Here is a 23,974-nt window from a genome sequence, read left to right as displayed (position 1 = left end):
TTATATATAAAAATTCGAAAGTGTAGTGTTACACCCTTGTACATGCAGCATGCTTAGAAAACATGCTGCTTAATGTTTCAATTAATCAAGAGATATTTATTGAGTGCCAACCCTTAAGGGATTACTGAAGAGGCATAATTATAGGTAATTTTATGTAATTATTTATTTATTTATTTATTTATTTTTGAGTAAGAGAGCTGGCAGGTGCAGGGCTGCAGAGAGAGGGCTGGAACAAGAGACAGAGAATCTCAAGCAGACCACAGCTCAGAGCGGAGTCCTGTGCAGGGCTCAGGACCCTGAGATCATGACCTGCGCTGAAATCAAGAGTCAGACGTTTAACACTGAGCCACTCAAGTGCACCAGTTTTATGTGATTTGAAAATGTAAATGATGAAACACAACTCTTGCTCTTACCACATTTATTATTTTGCTGAAGAGAAACATCCCTGCACACCATAAAGGAGTCAAGAAACATAAGGCACAGAACTGAATGAGTAGGTAGCCCAGGATTTTAGGAGAGGAGAGGTATAAGGATCAAGTCAGTAGGGAACCTAAACCTGGCTTCTTACTGTAAAGACAAGTTTGGTGGAAACCACAAGGTAAGTCATTTCAACCACAGGAAACACTAAGAGCCATCAGTTGGAACTGCTTAAGTTCAAGGCCAACTCTGTGAGTCAGTTGTTATCATGGAACAGAGGCTTTATTGAGGGGCTGGGGCCCAAACAAAGCTGTCCAAGGGGTGAGATTAGATGGAGGAGGGCTTTGAATTCTGAGCTGTATTTTTTCTTCATGTTATAGGTCTTTCAACAAAAGAGTAACATATATAAAATAACATTTTAGAAATATGAATTGAGTGGAGTTGTGGATAAAATAAGGGGGGAAGAGAGAGGAGGAAGACCTGTTGGGGGTCTTGCATTTCTTTAAGCATCAGAGGACAAGAGTCTACTGATTCGTTATGGCAGAGTGTGATGGGGGTGCGGACATTACAAGGAAAGAGGAGGCAAGCCTTGGTGTCCAATTGGACAGGGAATCAAAAATGTGCCGGGAAGTTTCATGCATCAGACTGAGGAGAAATGAAAAACTGTAGAAGATGTAAGGGCTGTAAAACCGTGGAGAAGGGTCATGGATTAAATGTCACGGGTCCCTGATGGAAGAGCCGCCTCCCCAAGCAGCAAGGGATCACTGGACTTTGATGGAAAGTGAGGGACAGCCCGTTAGGTAGAGGCCCCACCTTCATGAGAAGCAAGTTCCCCCTTTTGGTTTTCACTCAGATTTTATGAGATTTAAGAATTGCCCTCTAATGGGAGAGAAAGAATTTCATGACACTTTCAGCAGATGACAATCTATTTAGTCACCATCATTTCCACCATGCTCAATGCCATCCATTAAAGACTGATTTTAATGTAATACACTTTTCCAATGACAACATCAATATCTTTTCATTACCACAATGCATTTTAAAAGGGTTAACAAAGAAAATAAAAATCAGCTGGATCCTAACCACCCACAGACTACCAGTATTTCTATTTTTGTCTTACATCTCCCTGGATTTTACATAAACATGTATGTATGTATGTATGAAGAAAATTTATTTTTACTATGTTTACTACATGCACTCCAGCCTGTCCCTTTTGTTATACTTCATAATATATTGCAGACATATACATGTTATAAAACAGCTTTGCGCAGTGGCAGTATCGTAGCCAATGAGGTTTATCCGAGGCGCGATTATTGCTAATTGAAAACAAAGATAAATCTCCTTCTTTTGAAATAGTTGCATGGGATTCTATTGTATAGATGTTCAAAACAGAATTCTGAAGTAAGATAAATATAAAATTTCTACCTAATGTTTTACATTATGAAATAGAATTTAAAAATTCAATTGAATAATTATAGTTAGTAACCTTTGAATAATTTTCAGTGGCAAGCTAAAATAAGGAAAGAGAGAAAGGGTCACCGACAAAGGAGAGAGAGCTTGGTTTTGCCAAAGACCTGGGAAGCTAATGCTAGCTCACTCATAATTCATTAATGTTGACTTTTGCAGGAATATATTTTACAAACTATTAATATTACTAGGATTAACACACAATAAAAGAAATCTTATAGATTCTATGTCCTACCCAGTTTCAAAACATTGAAATTTTCTTAAAACGTCTCTTCCAAATGCAATGAGGAAAAAAAGTACCACCTGAAAAACTGAGAAGTGTTCCAATTGATTTCAGAGCTTAAAAAAAGATAGTTAAAGGGCCAAGTCACATACTGTGATGCAAATATATTCTTAACCACATTGTGTTTTTACAACTATGGATTCACATACAGATACTGCATTTCTACACTTGGTGAAAACAACAGACTAAGTCAAGTCAACCATGGACTGCATCTGATCTTTTGGAAGTAATCTGTCCCACCAATGATTTCCTTTTTAAAATTTATTTACTTACTTATTTATTCAGTCACTTAAAACAAAATTAATTTATTATTTTACTGTTCTGTAGGTAAATCTGACATGGTCTCACTACTCTAAAACCAAGGTGTTGGCAGAGTTCTGTTTCTTTCTGGAAACTTTAGAGAGAGATGACTTTTCTGGCCTTTTGCAGCTTCCAGAAGCTGCCCGCGTTCCCTGGCTCAGGAGTTCTGAGTTTGAGAGCGAGAGCCAGAGCCAGAGCCAGAGCCAGCGAGTGAGAGGAAGACAGAGGTATTTGCTGTTTTTTGTAATGCTGTGGCTCAATACAGCCTCAGTTAGGTAATGTTATCAGGAAATAGGAGATTGTGATTAATAGCATTTCCTGGGTAACTGAGAGCTAACTCAAATACTTTTCATAGGGGAAGAATTGTGATGGGAAGGTTAAGTAAGTGAGGAAAAGGTCCTCACTGCTGAACATCTCTTAAAAATGTATTATTTCACCTTTCTGGCTCAATGAAAACCTTGCAATAAACATTACTCCACTTTATTTGGTGACTGAGGATTTTACAGAGACCACAGACATTGTTTTGGACCTCAGACCCCAGAGTGGTCTAAGAACATAGAGGATTCTTGTGAATAAAAATATGCTCCCCTTCTCCAAAAAAAGAAGTCTAACTTTTGAAAAATTTGCCTTATTTATGAAGAGTCAAAAACAGAGGCATGCGCATGCCTCGACACAAAGGTTGTCTGTTTTCTGCCACAATCTTCAGAATGTTGGAGCTAGAAGGAGCCGTACCAATGGTCTAGCAGAGCTAGAGCTCTTCATGTTACAGATGAAGAAACTGAGGCTCCAGAGGTGTCTTGGTCAAGGTCAAAGAGTTTGTTGTAGGAAACCCTGTACTACGTCGTACGCTGAGATGCAGAGTCTTCTCTTACACTATTCAACTATTCAGTGCAGTAAGCTCAACAGCTGAAAGCAACCATTCCTCAAAGTAAAATGCCTCGGGACGCCTGGGTGGCTCAGTTGGTTAAGTGACTGCCTTCGGCTCAGGTCATGATCCCGGCATCCTGGGATTGAGTCCCACATCGGGCTCCTTGCTCGGCAGGGAGCCTGCTTCTCCCTCTGACTCTGCCTGCCACTCTGTCTGCCTGTGCTCTCTCTCTCTGACAAATAAATTAACAACAACAACAAAAAAGTAAAATGCCTCTGATATCTTAAGAAGTAAGAAACAATCTAGAAATCATTTGGTTTTGTTTGTTCCCATTACATCTCTCTATACCAAACTGCTGTAGTAGGTCACAGAGGAGACAATAGTGAGCAATTTGTGTCTGAATGTATAGATGTACACACACACATTCGTTTGAGAAGTTTCTGTTTGTGTATTTGTTTGTTCGCTTGCTTGCTTTTCAATTTAATTTCCGGGAGGAATTCTGACCAGCTTTCTGGGTGATACCACAGGGGCCATTTTTAAATCGAAGGTATTGAGTTAACTTCACCTGGTATTATGTAACTCAGCATCAATTTTATTTTATTGCCACTGTTCTTTCACTATTTATTATGTATTTTTCTCTTTCATTTTGCTCAGAGAAGGCACTATAGATCTCTTATTTATTTCTCCAAATACTTTGCTTTCTCTTTGCGGCCTCTCCTCTCTCCTCAGTGCACACGGCCGGCCTATGGGGAAGCTGCTCTAATTACCCAGCGCCCAGCTGGGAAGGCCACATTTCTAGAACTGGATGATGAGGTAAACAAATGAACAACAGAAAACACTGTGTATGGAGAGTCCTCTGAAGCAAGCAGAAGATCCTCAAAGCTTTATTTTCTAAAACAAAATCATGCCTTGTCCCTTTTGAGAAAGTTGGAAAAAGCTTTTCTTTTCTTTCTTTCTTCTTCCTTTTCCCTAAAACCAAATCATGCCTTGTTGCATTTGAGAGTGTTAGAATCTACTTGGAATTACCAGCATTTGTGTCAGTTTCACACTGGAAGCACAGTTATAGACCCTGGAACTTTAGAATCATCAACCCCTTATTTTATAAACAAGGCATCTGGTGCCCAGTGAAGGGAAATGATGAACCTGAAGTCACAGAGCTATATGCATACCATAAATATTGAACTCAAAGGCATGGCTTTAATGTGGGCCACTTTTTCCAGAAACAAAGGCTAATCATACCACAAATATTGCTATTTACATGACCCTGAGAAAAGAACCACAAAACCAGACTGTGCTGTCAACTGGGCTCAAGTCCCAGCAAAGCCATTCATCCCTACATACAAGCCTCACAGGTTGTGTGACTCAAATGTGTGCCTTTGGGACATAAAATTGCATAGAACAATGTGTCAGAGATCTGGCAGTTACTTGTAAGAGGTACAGACCTTAAATGCCAGTTTTGTAAATGTCTAAGCTCCTCTTTCCATACATCTCTAAGGCATACAGGTGTTTGAGAAGAACTCAGCACCTCACCGTGGTTGGCCAGACTCTGCACAACCGACCACTAAGCCCCTGACTCCACTGTCTCCGCCCTTCCAGCCGCAGAGGCTCTCATTCACCACAGTCCGCCCCCTCTTTCCTTTCTGTCCCTCAGGCTCTCTGTGTTCTTTAAACCCCAGGGTCTCTGCATGAGCCATGTGCTCTGTTTAGTATTCTTCCACAGCCTTGTTACATGACTGGATTCTGTCATTCTGGGGTCACCCCCTTCCTCTTCAAGGACGTTTCTGACCCCCATGAGTGTTCACAGGAGCACGCCCCTTCTCCCCACCCATGGGTCTCATTCATATCAACAGCAGTTATTCCCTCCATGGTGCTTATCTATCGACTAAGAGAAGTTAGGTTGCTGTCTTTCATGTTGGTGTATTGTCACTTTACTTTCTTTTAGAATGTAAGCTCTGCAGGGACAGGAATTTTGTGTATTAATCATCTCTTACACCTCACCAAACATCCTCTTGACTCACCTTTTCATTCCAGCTGTTGTGGAAGCAACCAGCTGCTTACATATACAACCTCTTACAACCCTTACATGTACAACATATACAGCCTCTCCTCCGCCATCCGGAATGACCCTCACTTTTTGACCTGGGTGTCTCTGGAGCAGAGACATAGTGCCTCATCCATTCTGACACATGAACAACCCTGAAAGGTAGTTAACACCCCATGGGGCAACACATGGCCCATGAGGAGCAAGAGCTCGTGCATAAATCCTTCCTCTTCTGATGATCAGGTGAGTGATTCTAAGGCGTGTTCTACAGGACTCTTTAGAAGGTGCCCAGAGGGACCTAGCCACATCTGTCCATAGTGCAAGCTGCTTAATAATATGCCTTTAGATTGGGTTGTTCTTCCTTCCCTGCTTTACTCTTCTCCGTCCCCCATTTCTGTTCCAGAGAATGACGTTTTAAGGTAGCTGTAAACAGTCTCTTATCTCATGCTGTGCCTTTGGGGGGAATGCATGTCAAAGCTGTCTTCTTATTTACTGCTCTATCTCCAGCCCCCAGAATGGTCTTGGCCACATAACAGATACTATATTATTATTATTATTATTATTTTTTTTTTTTTTGTAAAACTCTCTTTACTAAGTAACATCATTTCCCATCAATGGGAACAAATTAGCACACTCCTCTCACAATGTCCACAAAATTGCAATAAGCTAGTCAGACAGTCTTAAAAATAATATATATCCTTTTTTCTGATGAGTTTCTAAAAAAATATTGGGCTCCAACTACATGCCAGGCACTAGGACCGATCTACAGAGACAAAGATAAAGAACCTCTCTACTGACATCGTTTTAACATTATCAAGGAGAGGGATGACCACTGTAAGTATGAGCAGTCCAAGGACCCCCACAGGTCCCCCACCAATTATGACCTTTAGGTCCACTTTAAACTATATAAGGAAATCAGTAGCTCATAAAGGAGCAGACAATATACACCTTGACAATGTCGATATAAATTTAAAGACATTTCATGGCTGACCTGCCAAATGCTCAAATGAACTATAGAAAATAAAGAAATCCTTGTCACATGAGCCATGGAATTCAACAGCAGTACTTAAGATAGAAATGACAAACCTACCTCTACCAATGACAAGATTATTTTCTCTGATAGCCAGAAAGCTAAGGAGTATGATGCTATAACTCTGGGGAAATGAATATGATCTAGATCTCCTACATAGAGGCAGGTGATATTTTAAGTATCAGAGAAGACACAGTACAACTTCTGCTGGTACTAGTGGTTTAGCTCTCACTAAATTTCTTGTTTCTTGGGAGCTGCATTACCCCAGAGTTGGTAAGCCAGTCTCAACCCATCAGAAAACAAAAGGCATATCCAAAAGTGATAATTGAGTTGAGTTTAATGTGCGGTTTATATATAAGGCATGGTAGGGTTGTAAAGGCCTATTTAGCCAGAGCAATTCCACCCGGTTGAACAGCCATTTTGTTGTTCATGCAATAAAACTTAAACTGACCCTGCCCACCCCCCACCCCACCCCCCGCCAGGGGATTTACATAGTAAGTCTGGGAAACCAGTAAAATATGGTCGACCAGTCCCAGGTAAAAGCCCAAATACAAGGGCTGGTCAGGCCAGGTGGAGACATTCAATCAGTGAAGTGCTTATACTGTCTCCCTAGCTACCAAGGAGTGTGGGCCCTGCCTTTTGGGTGCCAATTCTGACCAAGGTGATAGGCTAGTTCAAATATCTACTATAGGGTAAATTGTAATTCAGTCGGCCAGCCGTGTGTGACCTAGCATGACTGCAGCTTTCTCTACGTGTTGCAATCTCATTGGCTACCTGTGTGTGGCCAGCCTCAACCACATGGCCTTTGCTCTATAAAAGTTAGTCTGTAAGGCAGGGAGGGGTCGGCAGCCCGACCTGTCAGTTTGATTCTGGATGCTTTTTTTTTTTTGGATGCTTGGCGCAAAATAAAGCTTTGCTTGACCTTCTCTTTGTATCAGTCTCGCTCCTTTGATTACGGACCCACCAGGGTATAGGGGAAATAAGAAGGGATGGCATAGTTCTCAGGGCTAGCAACACTGGGAAGCCACTTCCTTTCCCAGGATTGAGGGGAAGTGGGAGAGGGTCACCGGAGAGAATAACTATAGGAAGAGGGCCTCCTGACAGGAACTGTGGCCTTTTCAGTATAGAAATGCAGGCAAGCCACAGCAACTCTTCACACACGGAGCTGGGGATATGAATATCTCAACCTCACTTTCCTTAGAGGGAGGAAGGAGAGTAAGGTTGAGACATTTGCAGAATCAGAGGTCAAGAGAGCTCATTTACAGTCCACACAGCTTTGCCTCCTGGGCCAATAAACATGACAGATCTGGAGAGACCAAAAAAAAAAAAAAAAGTAGTATCCAGCATACCAGCCAGTGTGGTCCTCAGTTATTGTAACAGAAAAGGCTGTAGGTTTTCTTTGAGGCTCACTGTTGAGTGCCCAGCCTCACAAGAGTCACCTCAGAAGCCACCAGTCAGAGAATTTTCAGCATGGTGGTGGATGAGAGCTTGAGTTGAGATCCTCTCCCTTCCAAGAAAGGCTTCAAAAGATGTCACTTCCTTCAGTCCTGTGCAATAGGAGGTTAAGTCCTCTTGTGAGAAAAAGCTTCCCCTATTGGCAATGTCTGTAAGATCTCAGATCTCACGGAAGAAACAGTTGAAATCAGAAGAATGTGTCACTATGTTCTGCATATAGAGTGACTAAGACATTGTTTGAGGCTCTGACCATTGTGCAGTAGGATTTAGCTCTTGATTTTAAAGACAAACAAATGATCAGCACCTTTAAACTTCAGCTTCACCACCTCTTGTGTCACCTCCTTGAATGTTAAGAGCATTCCCTGGGGAGATCAAATGTTACCACTTCATTGACCTCCTCTTTTACTTTGGTCTCAACATTCCAGGTAGCACCAAGGTTTCCCTGGAGAAAAAGCATGTGCACAGGTATCAGTTTGAAATCTTTATCTAAGGAAAACTCTTGGATTTTTCCAAGGAATTTTCTACCTCCGTTATGTGGAAAAGAAGCCTGTTGTGGGGCATGAAATATTACAGATCAGGAAAATACCCCCATGACCTATTAGGAGGGCAAATAAATACTTGAGAACAAGCAAACCAGAAATGGAGAGTTCAAAGTGGGTAACAGGACCCAGCCACAAACTGTGAACTAAGACTTATAACTTTCTTAAAACTGTCAAGATATTCTGCAGCACCATGTAATGTCCGTGCTATCCTGGGTCCTGACACGTTATTGTCATGGTTTGCACTAAATCCATTGGACAGAGATATTGGAGATTATGGATTTTAAATATATAATTTCTTATGTAGGATAAAATGGTTTAATATATTTGTTTTCTTAGGGCTGTATAAATTATTGCAAAATTGGTGACAAAAACAACAGAAATTCATTCTCTCACAATTCTAGAAAGCAGAAGTCCAGAAGCAGGTGTCAGGCGGGTTGCTCTTCATCTGGAGGCTCTACAAAACAATCTGTTCATTAATGCTTCAGCTTCTGGGGACTGTTAGCATCACCCAATCTGTTTCAGTCTTCACTCGGCCTTCTCCCCCTTTCCTTGTGTCATCTCCTCTTCTGTTTCTTATAAAGACATTAGTCACTTGATTTAGGGCCCACACTGTTAATCCAGGATGATCTCATCTTGAGATTTTTAACTTAATTACATCTCTGAGGACTCTTTTTTTGAATTAGGTCTCATTTATGGGTATTGGAGGTTAAGACCTGCACACTTCTTTTCGGTGGGTCACCTCTCAAACCACTAAAGATAACTTGAAGCAAAATCATCTCAGATAATCAAGCATGCTCTCAGCACTGAGGAAACTGGCATCTTATAGTATTAGATCCTGTGGTGTGCTGACAAACTCCCTCTTCCAAGACTGAACCACGCATTTCCCCTGCTGCTGCCTGCTAATGGCTCATAACTGAGTCACTCTCCAAGAATTTTCTTCATCTGAAGAGAGCTGCCTCTGCCAAGTTTATGCTTCCTTCCCGGAAAAAGCCCACATGTAATGAGAAGATAATGAGGGGCAGGTACAAAGGCCTGGTCTTTGCCTCAATTCTGGATAACTCTGAAGGGTCATCCCAGCTCTAGAGCTCCCTTGTAAGACCGGCTAAGTCCTGTGCTTTAACTTTATCACAAATCAACTTCTCCTTCTGTCCTGTCTTGCTTCCTCACTCCCTGGTAGGTGTTGTTCCCAAGAGCAGCCCCCATTACACCTCCTGCAGACAAATCTCACCACATATGTTTCCCAAAGAGCCTGACCTAAGACACATCCTGACATGAGACAAACCATAGATATTCTAAGTAGTTCAGAAGGAGTCTTTTTGGAGAACCATCTGCTCAAGGGGCTGGGAGAGCCATTTGGATGATCAAAGGAGAACTTGGGTAAAAGAAGTCCTTATCCTCCATTGTGTGAGCTCTTTGCTCTATTATCATCCCTGTGATTAGAAACATGAAGTATGAAGTTACACACAAAATGAAAAGGACAAAACATTTTTTTTAAATATAACCAATATTTTTCAAAAATTATGAGGCTAAATAGATGATTACCAGGTATGGAATTTTAGTAAGACAAAGCAAACCAAAATCTTATCACATTAATAAAAATTAGAGAATATATTTCTCAAACAGAGAAGGAAAGCAAAAGGTCCTGGATGTCAAGAAGAGAGAATAAGCCTTAGTCTTCTTACATATGAGGCTAATGACAATATCTCGCTTCCAGGGCTGCTGTGAGAAAGCACATGTGAAAGCACTTGGTACAAAGCTTGGCCAATGATATAGCTAATGAAGCCACAATAATGTTAATAACAATAAGATGCAAAGGAAGTGAGTCAGGGAAGACTTTCTAGCCATAGCTCTTCCTCAATTCAGTGATGTTGGACAGATAGGTCATTTAACCTTTCTGTGCTTGCGTTTCCTCATTAGTAAAATAGTAAACTGCTAAAGATTACAGAAATGAAAATGGCCTTCTAGTTCACTGATTCAAGACGAGTCTAATGGTCATCATTAAATGACTTTTAGAGATCTCAACATTACAGCAGTCTGCTAGGCGTGCTATTAAGCTACAAAACATAAGATATCCATGAACTATTCAGAAGATGATAGACCATATAAAACATAGAAAATTGCAATAAATTATATGGATGAATATCTATATTCTGGCAGATGCAGCCTATAATCCCTTAATGTTTCCCCCCCTCTCCGCTGAGTAAGGAGGCTTTTTCTCTAATCCTTAAAAATCAATGCTATAGTAAATTAATCATAGCCTGCTGTAGTGATTGGATTAATGGAAAGATCTTGCTAGGGCTTACATGAAAGCCTAAAGTAAACAGCCACCCAATATACAGATGTTCTGGGTAGGGCATAGAGACACTATAAAATCCAGTTAAAATTGAATTAATAAATCCATCCACTTAAAAAGAAACCTTCTAAACTGGAAGAGGCTGGGATCTCAGATTCTTTACCTTTTTGCTTCCTTAGCAATTTTGCTCAAATAAAATTTAGGTTTTATTAAAACCACGGATTCCTTGAAAGTCTTCAGCAAGTTAGCCAATGTACCTGCCCTAATTGCTTCCTGGAGTGGTCTTGGTTCTGGGCCACTCCAGGAAGATGAATCCAGATCAGAGGAATGCCTCTGTCAGATTCATTTGGGAATTTAAATCAGTCCCAGATCATTCAACAACTGAGGGTTTAAAGCTAACCACGAGGAAATCTTTAAGCTTCCTTAGCAGGGGACGACTGTAACACCGTGATAGAAGACAGCCAAGAAGTTCAGTCTCCACGAATCTACATCGTTCAAAATGTTTGGCATAAAAGTTCAAGGAATGATGAGTCAATATGTACTCAGAAGTGGCCATAATGTTCTGATTTATCATGTTTCACTTTCTCACAAAGCAGGTGACAAAATGGGAATAAAATAAAATGAATCTATTCTTATTAGATTGGGACCACAATCTCATACAGGGTTTAGATATTGGATTTCCTGACTGCTTCCTGTGTTGTTGGCTTATTGCTTTCAAGGGAGCCAGCAACGGCCTGGGATAACAGTGTCTAGGATGTGAGACATCTTAAATGGATGACACAATTTCCCTGGACTCTGCTGCCAGCGGAGTTCCCTAAGCAAGTTAGTGTTTATGTGTTGGTGATATTTGGGGGCTCAGTGGAAACTAGACAGGAATGATCCTTGCCTAGAATAATGATTACCATTAAAGAAAGTGGGAACACAAAGATGAATACTCTTACTGATAATATTTACTCAGATTCAGTATTGTCTGAGTCAGGAGCTTTGCTTCTTTGGGCTGAGAAAGACTCAAGGATTCTTTCTGCACTAGTCCCTGTTCCTTTCAGGGTGCTTCTGAGTACACTCTGCCTTGACTCAGTCAAGGCATTCCTCTCTTACCCATATCAAATGTGACACATGCCCTTAAATCCGTATGTTGTAGAGTTGATCTTTAATATCTTCTGACACAAGCTTGATCTGTCTGGCTCAAGGCCTCAGTGTGACAAAACAATAAAGAACTTTCTTCTCTCTGAGTTTTACAGGAGCCTTGGTCTGACTTTGATTCTTAAAAATATAAGTTTGATGATAGGTCCTGAAGTTTGCTGATAGGTCAAAAGTCAAGAATATTTTCATTAATTCAGAGAAAAAAGACATCATCTGATAAAAGTGAACCAGATGGGGCCAGAAGATGTGGGTGAATGGGGGATTGCGGGGAGAGGTGAGAGGAGACCATACTACCTAACCAGAAGGTTCCTTCACCCCTTGGTAGCTCCATCCAGGATTTCTGGACCTGCTGGTATCTGCAGCTGACTGGTCCCTCTGCCCAGCAGTGTATGGCAGGAGGACCAATGTCAGCCCCGTACCTGCTGCACTGGGATTCCACTGTTCAGTCCCACCAATTTGCCCATTAACTGGCTCTGTTAAGGGTCCACCTGGTTGGAATGGAACAATGGCTCTTTCCTGTCCTGATTCTCCTGGATCAGAGGGTGGGACTGCTGGGAAACTTGTCTGGCTTCCATGGGCAAACCCAGGGCGGCGGTCTTCTGCTCCCATCCCCCACCCCATGCACACTTCTATGGCTAGCCCTTCTCTTTTTTTGCAAGCCATTCAACCTTCAACTCCATGATATGGGTCTCCCTAAAGTTTTGTTTTCTTTCTTCTTTTCTTCTCTGTCTACCCTCCCTGCTCTTTTTCTCACTAGTAGTTTAAGCAGGTGGTGGAAGAATGATAGCATACTCAGAGGCTGAGCTACATTTTGGGAGGCAGAAAGAGTAGAGGATTCTTTTGAGAAGAAAGGCCAGTGTGAGGTAGCAGGAGTGGGGGCAGAGGGGAAACAAAGAATGAAGAGAAAGAGATGATTAATGCAAAGAAAAAAAAAAGGGAAAAGTCACAGAAAAGTGTCTGGGAAACAATGAGGAGGGCTGAGATCAGAACATAGAGTGACTACACTGCAAAGGAAAATGAAAGTGCTTCCCCTCTGATGGTGAGGAGAAGAAATATTATTGTAGGATTGGTATGTGGAGAGTAAGAAAGTTGGAGGAGTTCAGATCTGAGCCCCCAGCCTTGTATAGAAATAGAAAAGCAGGTGGGTAACTTGCAGAAAGTCAGTGAGGTGGGGGAGCCCTGAAGAAAGTGGAGCAGGGAGCTTTGGAATACATATCAGAAGGATGGTGATAGGAAGGCAAGAGAAATAAAGAAAAGGATTCCTGAGCGGAGATGAGACTGTGGTTGAAGATGGTATATTGACTTTGAACTGAAATCAAAAATACTTGAAGTCAGGGACTAGGAGAGGAGAATGCAAGACAGGGGGTTCCAGCTCAGCAACGCAGGGTTGTCAGGGGGCTGAGAGGCCCACGTACAAAGAGACGACAGAGGACAACTAAATTTGCTGATTATAGGTTATCTTGGGACGAATGGAAACTGGAAAGGTGCCTGAAGAATGGGGACAACAGGAGTGTTGGAGGGAGAAGGGAGGTAAAGAAGAGAAAGGTCAACTCTCTCTCCGTGCTTGATGATTGTTCTCCATTCCTATCAGTTTATAATTTTGACCCAATTCCAATAGCATTTTTTTTTTTTTAAAAAAGGACTCATTGATTAATATCCAATTTAAGATTTGGCTACTCCTGACCCCAACATCTCATTTTTGTAGCAGCTAACACAAACATATTTAGAAAAATGGCCTCTGTTAGAAGGAGACTATATGATGTAACTTTTTAGTGGGCTGAAGAGAAAACGGGTAGTGCCTGCAGCCTAAGGTCAGCACACAGGGAATCACAGACCTTGGACTTGGGGGCAAGAGAGTGAGGGGTGATCCTTAGAGGAAGCAGAATGCCAAAGAATAAGCTTTGCTTACACCATTCTGGCTGTGTTTTGTCTTAGGTATATCTGGCATTACGGGAGGTAAAGAAATGGTTATGCAATTCTGTCCAGTTCTGACCCAGGATCTTGCTAATGCTCAATTAGGGATGAAAAAAACCAAGATTGTGTGGAGATGTGGGAGAGAAATCACCTGATTAGATCAAGATAGTTCTTCACATCCAAATACAAATGGTGCCAACCCTCAATTGTCTGATTGTCCTTGGGCAGCTGCCAACATTCATCCCAGGAGGTCTTTATTTTCTTTCAAGAGACCCAAAATCAATCACTTAATTCTTGGTGAGGTTAAGGTGGAAGATTAGAGTGGATTAGAGTCAATTATAAACACAGTCCCTTCTGCCATGCTTCCTGGGGACCAACAGAACCTCAGCAGATCCCTCATTAAAGCCATTACTCTCACAAGCCAATGATACTGTATCTACTTTATCTACTGGCCATACCTGAGCTTATGCTGAAACCAAACCAGAAAAATTAAGGGAATTAAAAGGGAAAAAAGTAGGAATGAAATAGAAAATAGGAAATAAAATACTTGAAAAACTTCATAGCCTCAAACTGGAAAGGCCCTGCTTAGAATCTAGACAGACAGACAGACAGATAAATGAGTTATGTTTCTCTTTCTCTTTTTAAAAATTTTATTTATTTGTCAGAGAGAGTGAAAAGGGCAGGCAAAGGGAGAAGCAGGCTCCCCACTGAGCAAGGAGCCCAATGTGGGACTCGATCCCAAGACCCAGGGATCATGACCCGAGCCAAAGGCGGATGCTTAACTGACTAAGCCACCCAGGTGTCTCAAGATATATTTCTCTTAGCTCAAGACTGGTAAGAACCATTAGCTTCTGGAATTGGCCAATGTATATATTAATATTAGAGCAACATTTTCTGAGCTAAAAGAAATTGAAACAATAGTGGTGGTGATTGTAGAGGGAAAACAACACTAAATAAATGACAGAATGTCAGGGGCCAAGGAGAGAGCTAAGGCCGGAACACACTACTGCTGCTCCCCCACACCACATGAAAATGCTCAGACTTGATGTTGTGGTAAATGGCACGTCTGCTCAGTGGCTCCTCTGCCAGAGTAGATTCCACATGAAGAATGCCTGTTATGCAAAAGAATAGCTAAATGATTCACAGATGTGTTGTTTTAATGTTTGCCAGCTGTCAGCTATGAATTGGGGTTTGACAATCTAAAGTCCCTACTGTGTGACCTCAGAGTCATTTCAAGCTATTTCCTCATTTTTAAAATGAATATTAATTGAGCCAATAACACCCTTATGTATTTGTTTTTAACATTTCAGGTCTTATAATAATGCTTCATTTAGAATGTTTCATAAAATGGGAAAGAATTATGGTTAAAATCAATGCAGTCTCAAAATTGGTATTTTAATCATACAGGCAGAAAACGTTAAGTTTTGACTCCCTGTTCTACTACATCCAATGTCTTAGCAGTACTTAGAATTTTTTCATTAGCTGGTATGGTATTAATTCCTTCTTCTGCTAGTACAATGGGCTCGGCTATGCTCGCCTTGGGATTTTCAACCTGGGATTTTTACTGGCATTTACATGATTAAAAACACAGCATTAATTTTGCCTTAATACTTAACTATGCTTTATTTTTATTTTTCCTTTTTAAGGAAGAAAAGTTGGTGAACAGAAAGAGAAGACAGACATTCATTTGGTAACTCAGTCAGAGACTAATGTGAGCCCCATGGAGGACCCTGAAGGGAAGCATGAAATGAAGGGCAAATAGCAGAGCTCTCACAGGCTCTTATCCACAGTCATTCTCTACCAAAGTGGACCAGTCAGTTAATTTACAGGGAAGGACCTCTTCCACCTGCAGGATTATAACAGAATTTGAACTATCAGCAGCACTGGGTTTAGCATCACAAAACCTTAACCTGAGGGACGCCTGGGTGGCGCAGTTGGTTGGACGACTGCCTTCGGCTCAGGGCGTGATCCTGGAGTCCCGGGATCGAGTCCCACATCAGGCTCCCAGCTCCATGGGGAGTCTGCTTCGCTCTCTGACCTTCTCCTCGCTCATGCTCTCTCTCACTGTCTCTCTCAAATAAATAAATAAAATCTTTAAAAAAAAAAACAAAAAAAACCAAAACCTTAACCTGAGCCCTACTTCTATCATTTACTAGCTCAGTGAACTTAGACAAGTTATTTTACCGTCTGAGTCTTCTTTTTGTTTCTGAAATGAGAATTCTCCAGGGTTTTCCAACTAGAAGAGGAATTCTCCTGGAATTTTAGAGGGATTAGATGAATTCACAGAAGAAGAAGCACTCGACACAATGCCTGGGGCATGATAGCACCGAATAAATACTAGGGGGTTTTCTTCTTTCCCGTTTTAATTAAGGAAAGATGGCTTTTGAAAAATTGTTTCTAGGATTCACACTTCTAACTAAGAACATTAGCAGAGACTACATAGGTGTAAGTAATTTTGTAGCAATCTTCAAAGGACAATCCGGCATACACTACCCCAGTGAAAAAGGGTCTGACCTTGACAATCTTCCAGTCCAATTCCCTCATTTTATAGACAAGGAAATTGACCCAGAGAGCTTAAATGAGACAATCAAGTCACAGATATACATGGTGGCACAATCAGGACTTGAAGCCAGCTCTCTTGCCTTGATCCTAGACCTCCCAATTACCATGTTGATACTACTGTAGCTGGGCAAAACAAGTGTGAATGGTCAGGGTGTCCATGAAGTCTGAAGGTTTAGGGACATTTGCAAGGCTGAACAGTATATACTCATATCAAACAGAAAAATGAGCATTCATTCTGACAAACAAATGCTTCCAGAAATTTATGGAAGGGCTAAGACTAACCTTCAAACTAACCTTGAGCTGGCCTCAAACACATATCCCCATGGCCCATAGTGGTCTCTGTCCTAAATAGCCCTACCCAATGGTGGCAAAATGAGAGTCTAGACATAATGGATGGGATTGAAAAGGACTTAGGGGACTTCCAAGTTTAACATGTACCATATTTCCCCCAGGTACCTCTTCAGGTTTGGCTTGCAGCGGAATTTTTAAAAGCAGGTAACATCAGGTGGCACATGTCAGGGAATACTTATCCAGCCCCACTGACAAACTGTATGGGATTTTGGTTGAGGCCATTTGGGGAGAACTCTCAGAGCAATGGCTTTCAAAAAGCCAGTGTGAAAGCTTGTGCCAAGCTGGCTAGCTGTACTACTAGGGAATTCTCTAGAAAGAAAGCTTTAAGAAGCAGAGATCTTCTCCTGGAGATCCTCTTTCAGTCAGTCTGTGGTGGGGCTTGGGCATCTCCATTTTTCAGAATTGCCTCAGATGCTTTCATATTTAGCCATCACACTAACTCAAGGTGGGAGTATTTGGGGAGAGATAGTAAGAACTTTACAAATGGCAGATATGATGGCTTCCAAGTCAAGTGCCTCTCCTCATGGCATGGATGTGGTCACGTGCAAGAAATGACTAAGTGTCCTCACCTGTTTTGCTCTACCATTAACTGTTCCTCCCTCCATAGTCAAACTTAACTGCCCATCTACCAGAATGCAGGCACATACCCTGAGTACACCCCTACTTAGTATTTCTCTCCGCCTTGTGGGAGTACTGTCTGTTCCCCTAATAGCCAGTGACCTTCTTGGAGACTATGTATATGCTCCAGTCATCTCTGTACGTAGTGCTGGGCCTGGCCCATGGTAGGAACACTAAATACTGGAAACATGAATTAAATACAGCCTCCTTATTACTGGGATATGGCATCACCTCTTCCTTGGCTTTAGGAGAAAAAAATGTTGATATCCTTGGGGAAAACTTGAGGTCACTGAGAATTCTGAGATTTATTTTTCTGGGAAACTGATAGACTCAACCTTTGAGCTCAATTTCCATGAGACAAATCCTAACCCAATGAGTGATATAAACACCCACAGTGTCACTTCAGGAGATGAGCCATGTGACCCCTGGGGCTTCCACATGCTTCCATGATTCTCAGAGTGATTCAGCCAGTGGCTGTTAAACAAACACAGATGCCGATCTGGGAAGCAAAATGAGGTTAAAAGCTGGTGAGCCCACAAGTCTACAATAAATCTGCCTTTGAACCAACTGGGATACCTTGGGCAGCATGTAGTCTTCTGATGCAGATTCATCTTCAGCTGTTCTGAATTAATTTGGGGATTATAAAATTGGAGTACATGAATGCAAAAACAATGGAAGTGTCAGTTTACGCTGGCACCCAAAGAACTTAACTGCATGAGCAAGAAGAGCTTATCATGATCCAAGAGACAATTCTGTTTTTTACTGAAAGGGAGGATAGCTAAACCTAAATTATTTTTGGCTGTGGCTAACGCAAAGCTGGATAACTCTGGTCAACTCAAGAGTAAATCTACAGTAAGTTTATGGGACTCTGAATAATCTCAGTGAGAATTTATCTCAGGAGAACAGAGAGATCATCAGGCTCCACTTTGTAGTGAAGCGTCAGCCTCAAGAGGCAGCAGGAAGGGACGCCTGGGTGGCTCAGTTGGTTAAGCAGCTGCCTTCGGCTCAGGTCATGATCCCAGTGTCCTGGGATTGAGTCCCACATTGGGCTCCTTGCTCAGCAGGGAGCCTGCTTCTCCCTCTGCCTCTCTGCCTGCCATTCTGTCCGCCTATGCTCGCTCTCTCTCCGACAAATAAATAAATGAAAAATCTTTAAAAAAAAAAAAAAGAGGCAGCAGGAATTCTGTATACATCTTGGTGTCTCTCCTTCACAATGGACTCCTGACCTAGTCCTTCTGAACTCATATCTATGGAAGGGGGAGAAATAGGGAGGGAATAGGATGGTGTTAAGTACAATAACTAAGGAAATAACCACACAGTGTGTATAAAGCTGCACCTAGTCCAGACTGAAATTTAAGACTTCTTTATCTTTCCAGCATCATGTGAGTAGAGAAACTCAGTCCACAGCCGCTCTAACAAAAACTTCCTGATTCTTGAGCATCTCCAGATTCCTGGAAATTTCTCATTCTTGTATCCTAACAGAATTCTCCCATCTGCATAATCTTGTCCTCACCATCCTGATCTATCAAGCTCCCCATCCTCTGCATAGAGCATTCCCGATAAGCATCTGACATGGGAAATCCCTCTACCATATGTCCCCTATCTCCTAATTGGATTTGTAGTTCTATTTCCTTGATTGCTTTTCTCAAACAATACACTTAAATTTTGTCCTTTATGTCTTCAGAGAGGAGGGAGGCAAAGAAGCTATGAACATCTATATGTTAGGTTTATTTTATCATAGCTGTTTGAATAAAAACACTGTAGAGTTTGGTACAGCCTCTTTTTTAATATGCCACTAAAAGAAACAACACAGGTTGTAAAGAAGAGATCTTTACAGTTTTTCCCAGATGCAGCCCCTTATGCAGGTGATGGTAGTCAGAGTAAGTGACAGAGTGCATTGAGACATTAGTAGTATATTGTAGCAGCAGCGGCAGCAACTGACAGCACTCTTTGAAAGAAGCAGTACCAGGGACAGGTAGTAGCCATGCGCAGTGGCAACATCAGAACCCTATGGAGGTGATGGTGACATCCATGAAAGCAGGTGCACCCTGTAAGAGAGAATTACTGTGGGCTCTGCCAGCTGAAACAAGGCAACTTCATACAGATCCACATGGACTGGAGGCCTTGGAAGCATACATCTCTGAGTGAGTCTGGAGCAGAAGAATAAGAAAAGGGCACATGACTTTTGGTCACTAAAGAATTATTTGAAGTGTATGTGAGATACCATTTGCAAACTGGGGCATTAATATGGGAGCTAGTGATACTATAATAGCAGATTACTGAAAGCCAGTGAAAAGTTTGTTAACATCACTTTAATTCCCATGTTTTATGTCCTTCTAGATAGTAATACAAGTACAGGAGTGAGGATGTCTGGTTTGAAGACACATATCACTTATGACAAAAAGTGACATCAGTATGTGATTCAACTTGACATACTGATATCCAGGTTTTCATAGCAAAATCTAAGTTAAAAGTTCCCTTTTTAAATATGAATTATTTTTGGAAGTTCCCAGGAATCTTGGATCAAAATCTCATATGTATGTCCACTATCTGATTCAGTGTTCTCTTAGATAAAGGATCTGGAATACATGCCTTCCATATAGATGGGGTTTTTTTAATCTAATTTTTTTTCAGTGTTCCAAAATTCATTGTTTGTGCACCACAACCAATGCTGCATGCAATAGGTGCCCTCCACAACACCCATCACCAGGCTCACAGATCCACATGGATTGGCTATGAACATCTATATATTAGGTTATATGAACACCCCCCCCAAACCCTTATGTTAGAGATAAGCTTTTAGTCTTTAAACTTTGAGTGCTTGAGAATTCGGTGTATTTATTACAGTATTTCTGCTACAAAAAATATAATCAGAAATAGCCTTCTAGTATTAACCTGTATTTCTTTGGTTAAGGCTGGGTAGATGGATGGATGGATAGATAGAAAGATGAGTGAATGGGGGCTAATCTGTCTTAATATTTCATAGGATCTCTAAAGTAGCTAACAACATCATGGAGTTTAGTTAGCTACTAGAAATGTTTCCTCATTTTCCATTCCTTAAATATTGCTGACATTATAAAACAAGAAAGGAAGAATATTGAACAAATCAACAGATCCATGTCTGCAAATCACCATGAGCCCTCAAACATGTTTCTTCACTTCTTCCCAATTCAACTTTCTTATCCATATAATCAAAGAATTGGACTACATTGTCTCTTAAATCTCTTTTTGCTCTAAATTTCTATGATTCTGCTTTTCTTCAGTTGTTCTAAATTGGGTAGAGCAATGGTTTTCCAACTTTTTAAACTAGTGGTATCCTTAATTCATTGGTATATAAATAAATCTTAACATTAAAAAAAGGCAGATGTTCTGTGGATGAACTGTAGGTGTGAGGCAGATTTTACATTTTCTTGGTACTCTCTTCAACCCTCCTCTGGCTCCTCTAGTGTTCTATAGATACCAATTTATAAACTGTTATACTATGGAAGTAGTATGGAAGCACTTGAAACTAACTAAATACATTTGAAATGATGGAATAGAAGCCAAATCTTGAATACAGCTAGAGACTGGGATGTCTGTGGTTCTGGTGAGTTCCAGAGTCAGTTAGGAAAAGCATAAAGGTTTCAGAGATATGCCCCATAAAAGAGGGGACTGATTTCTTTCCTCTATGACCAATTTTCTTTCCTCAATGACTTCAAGACCAAATTCTCTAAGTTTTGTGTCAACTTCACATTCCTTAAAAAATGAAGACACAAAATGGGGAGTGCCCCTAGAGGAGTTTTGGGCAGGCAACCTTAAATCAAATTCAAGGGAAGAAAAATACATTTTAAATTGTATCAAATAGCAGGATGCAAAGACACATCAATAACAACTGCCTGTGGCCACATTTTTAAATGATGGCTTGAAATTTATCCCCATTGCCCTCCTCCAACTCCCTTAAAATAAATCGCAAATAAGGTTGAGTGAGGAATGTCATTTATGCTTTTCCCATTCTTCTTCCATCCAATTCAGAAATGAAAATCATGTTGATGTTTTATTTTGGTCACCTTTTGTTAGAATTCTCACTGTAATCCATCATGTTCTCTAAAAATATTAGCAATTCCTTTTGACCTAGTAAAAGACAGTGAGCTTCAAATTGACTTGTTGACGGGGGTAAGTGATAGACTATGGTACTTTTCAGTTATTTTAGGTAAAGCATGTTCTTGACATAACTTTGATGGATGGTAGTAAAACACACAATGGACAAGAATTAAAAGGGGCAATGAAAAAAAGTTATCATGGTATTTCCGCCCCCTTTCTCTCTTGTCTACCTCTCCATAAGAGAATGGTATGTCAGAGAGACCTTCACTATGAAATTTATAATTGTTCCTTTATTTAGCACAGCTCAAGGCTGTAACTGACTATATCATCAGGGACTCAAGAAAACTTGAAATAGTCATGGAAAATGAAGCATAAAGAAAGAAAAAACAGAACTCCTAAGTGATGTCATTTCCTGCAAACAAGAATTACCATTGCTTTATGCCTTATCTACTCTTAATTAATCCCATCTCATCTTCAGCTTTGTTTAAATAAAGTAAGAATGTACTTATTTTGGTTTTAGGCATATATTTCTCCTTAGTGAAAAATAGAATTCAAAGATTTCCTTGCATAATTTGCCACAATATTTTTTTCTTCTATTTACTTATCTAAACATTGAGAATGTATGGGTTTTGTATATGTTAAGCACTATTAATTGATGGAAAGTAAAAACAGGAGTAAGACATGATTCTTCCCCTCAGGAAACTCACGGTTTGATTTTTCTGCATTGAAATCATAGCCTGGGTATCAACAGAGAAGTCTCTGAGCAGAATGTATTGCTCTTAATAAGAAGCTTAAAATAACACCAGAATAAATTGGGAATACTAACAGGAATACAGGGAGAGAATAATCAGCTAATTTTTCATTTTCTATTACAGCTTACTTATTTACAGTGATATTCTCTCATTCTCTCCAGGCTTGTCTAGTTGGAGGTGCAATGCTGCTCTACCAGGCCAGAGCCTCCCTTCTCATACTAACGAAAAACATGAGCAACAACTTGAGGAGAAGCAGCTTACTGGTCCTTCCTTTCTTGAACTAAATGTGTGTAAGGTTTTAATGTGAAATTTGAAGGGAAAACAAACTCTAAGAGGAAAACTGTACTTTTAAGTCCCTTGTAATTTTTCTCTCTATTCCACTTCTACATAAGATTATGACTTTTGGTTTTAGCTCAGGTCATGATCTTGGGGTCCTGAGATCAAGACCTGAGGTGGCCTCTGCCCTCAGTGAAAAGTCTGCTTAAGATCCTCTCTCCCTCTTCCTCTTCCCCTCCCCTCTGCTCTTTCCCTCTCTCTGAAGTAAACAAATATATCTTAAAAAAAAAAAAGATTATGTAAGGGGATCATTTTTACATGTACCTGATTTAATCCTGTCAATGTCACTGTGAAGGAGACATTATTGAGATTCAAAAATTTGGATACTTAAAATATTTTTTAAACTCTGAAAAATCCCTTTTCGTTTTGAATAGTGCCTTGAACTTTGTTTTATTTTATTGTGTCAAGGAAACATAACATGAGATCTACCCTCTTCGCAAATTTTTAACTGTACAATATGGTAGAGTTGATTATAGGTACAATGTGGTATCGTAGATCTCTAGAAATTATTCATTTTGCTTAACTGAAGTTTTCTGTCTGTTGATTAGTAATCCCATTTCTCCTCTCTTCCAGCCCATGGCAGTCCCCACTCTACTCTTTGATTCTATGAATTGGATCATTTCAGATACTTCAAATAAGTACAATCATGTAGTATTTTCTTTCTGTACTGGCTTATTTCACCTAGCAAAATGTTCTCAAGATTCTTCCATGTTGTGAAATATTGCAGAATCTCTACTTTCTTAAGGCTGAATGATATGCAATTGTGTGTATAAAATACATTTTTATCCATTCACCTGTCGATGGACAGGTTGTTTCCATGCACTGGCTATTATGAATGGTGCTGAAATGAACATGGGAGTCCTAATATCACTTTGAGATCTTGATTTCAGTTCCTTTGGATAAATATACAGAAGTGGATTTCTGGATTATTTGGTAGTATATTCTTAATTTTTTTGAGTAACCTCTATACTGTTTTCCACAGCAGGTACACCATTTTGCATCCCCACCAACAATGCATAAAGATTCTCTTTTTTTCCACATCCTCACCAACACTCATTACTTCTTGTCTTTTTGATAACAGACATCCTAACAGGTGTGAGAGGATATCTCAATGTGGTTTTGATTTACATTTTCATGATGATATTGACATTGAGGGTTTTCCATATGTCTATTGGTCATTTGCATGTCTTCTTTTGAGAAATGTCTATTCAAGTCTTTAACCCATTATAGTTTTCTATTTTGGCCCCCTTAACTTATTTCTTCCCCACCCCCACCCCTTTCCTCTGGCAACTACCAATCTGTTCTCTGAATATATGGACAATTTTTTGTTATTGTTGCTGTTGTTTTTTTTTAGATTTCATATATAAGAGAGCTTATATGGTATTTGTCTTTCTCTTTCTGACTTATACCACTTAGCACAATGTCTTTAAAGTCCATAATGCCTTCAAGGTCCATCCATTTGTTGCAAATGGCAACACTCCATTCTTTTTTATGGTTGAATAATATTCCATTGTGTATATAT

The 23,974-nt window shown here is 40.4% G+C and overlaps 1 pseudogene; it reads left to right on the top strand.

Annotated features, from left to right (window-relative positions):
- Positions 1-1,676: 1,676 nt before the first annotated feature.
- Positions 1,677-1,832, top strand: LOC122910879 (annotated as a pseudogene).
- Positions 1,833-23,974: the final 22,142 nt, after the last annotated feature.

This window comes from Neovison vison, chromosome 6 (genome assembly GCF_020171115.1).
Source record: "Neovison vison isolate M4711 chromosome 6, ASM_NN_V1, whole genome shotgun sequence".
Lineage (NCBI taxonomy): Eukaryota > Metazoa > Chordata > Mammalia > Carnivora > Mustelidae > Neogale > Neogale vison.
The sequence above is the reverse complement of the archived record's forward strand: the minus strand, read 5'-3'. Positions and strand labels throughout refer to the sequence as shown.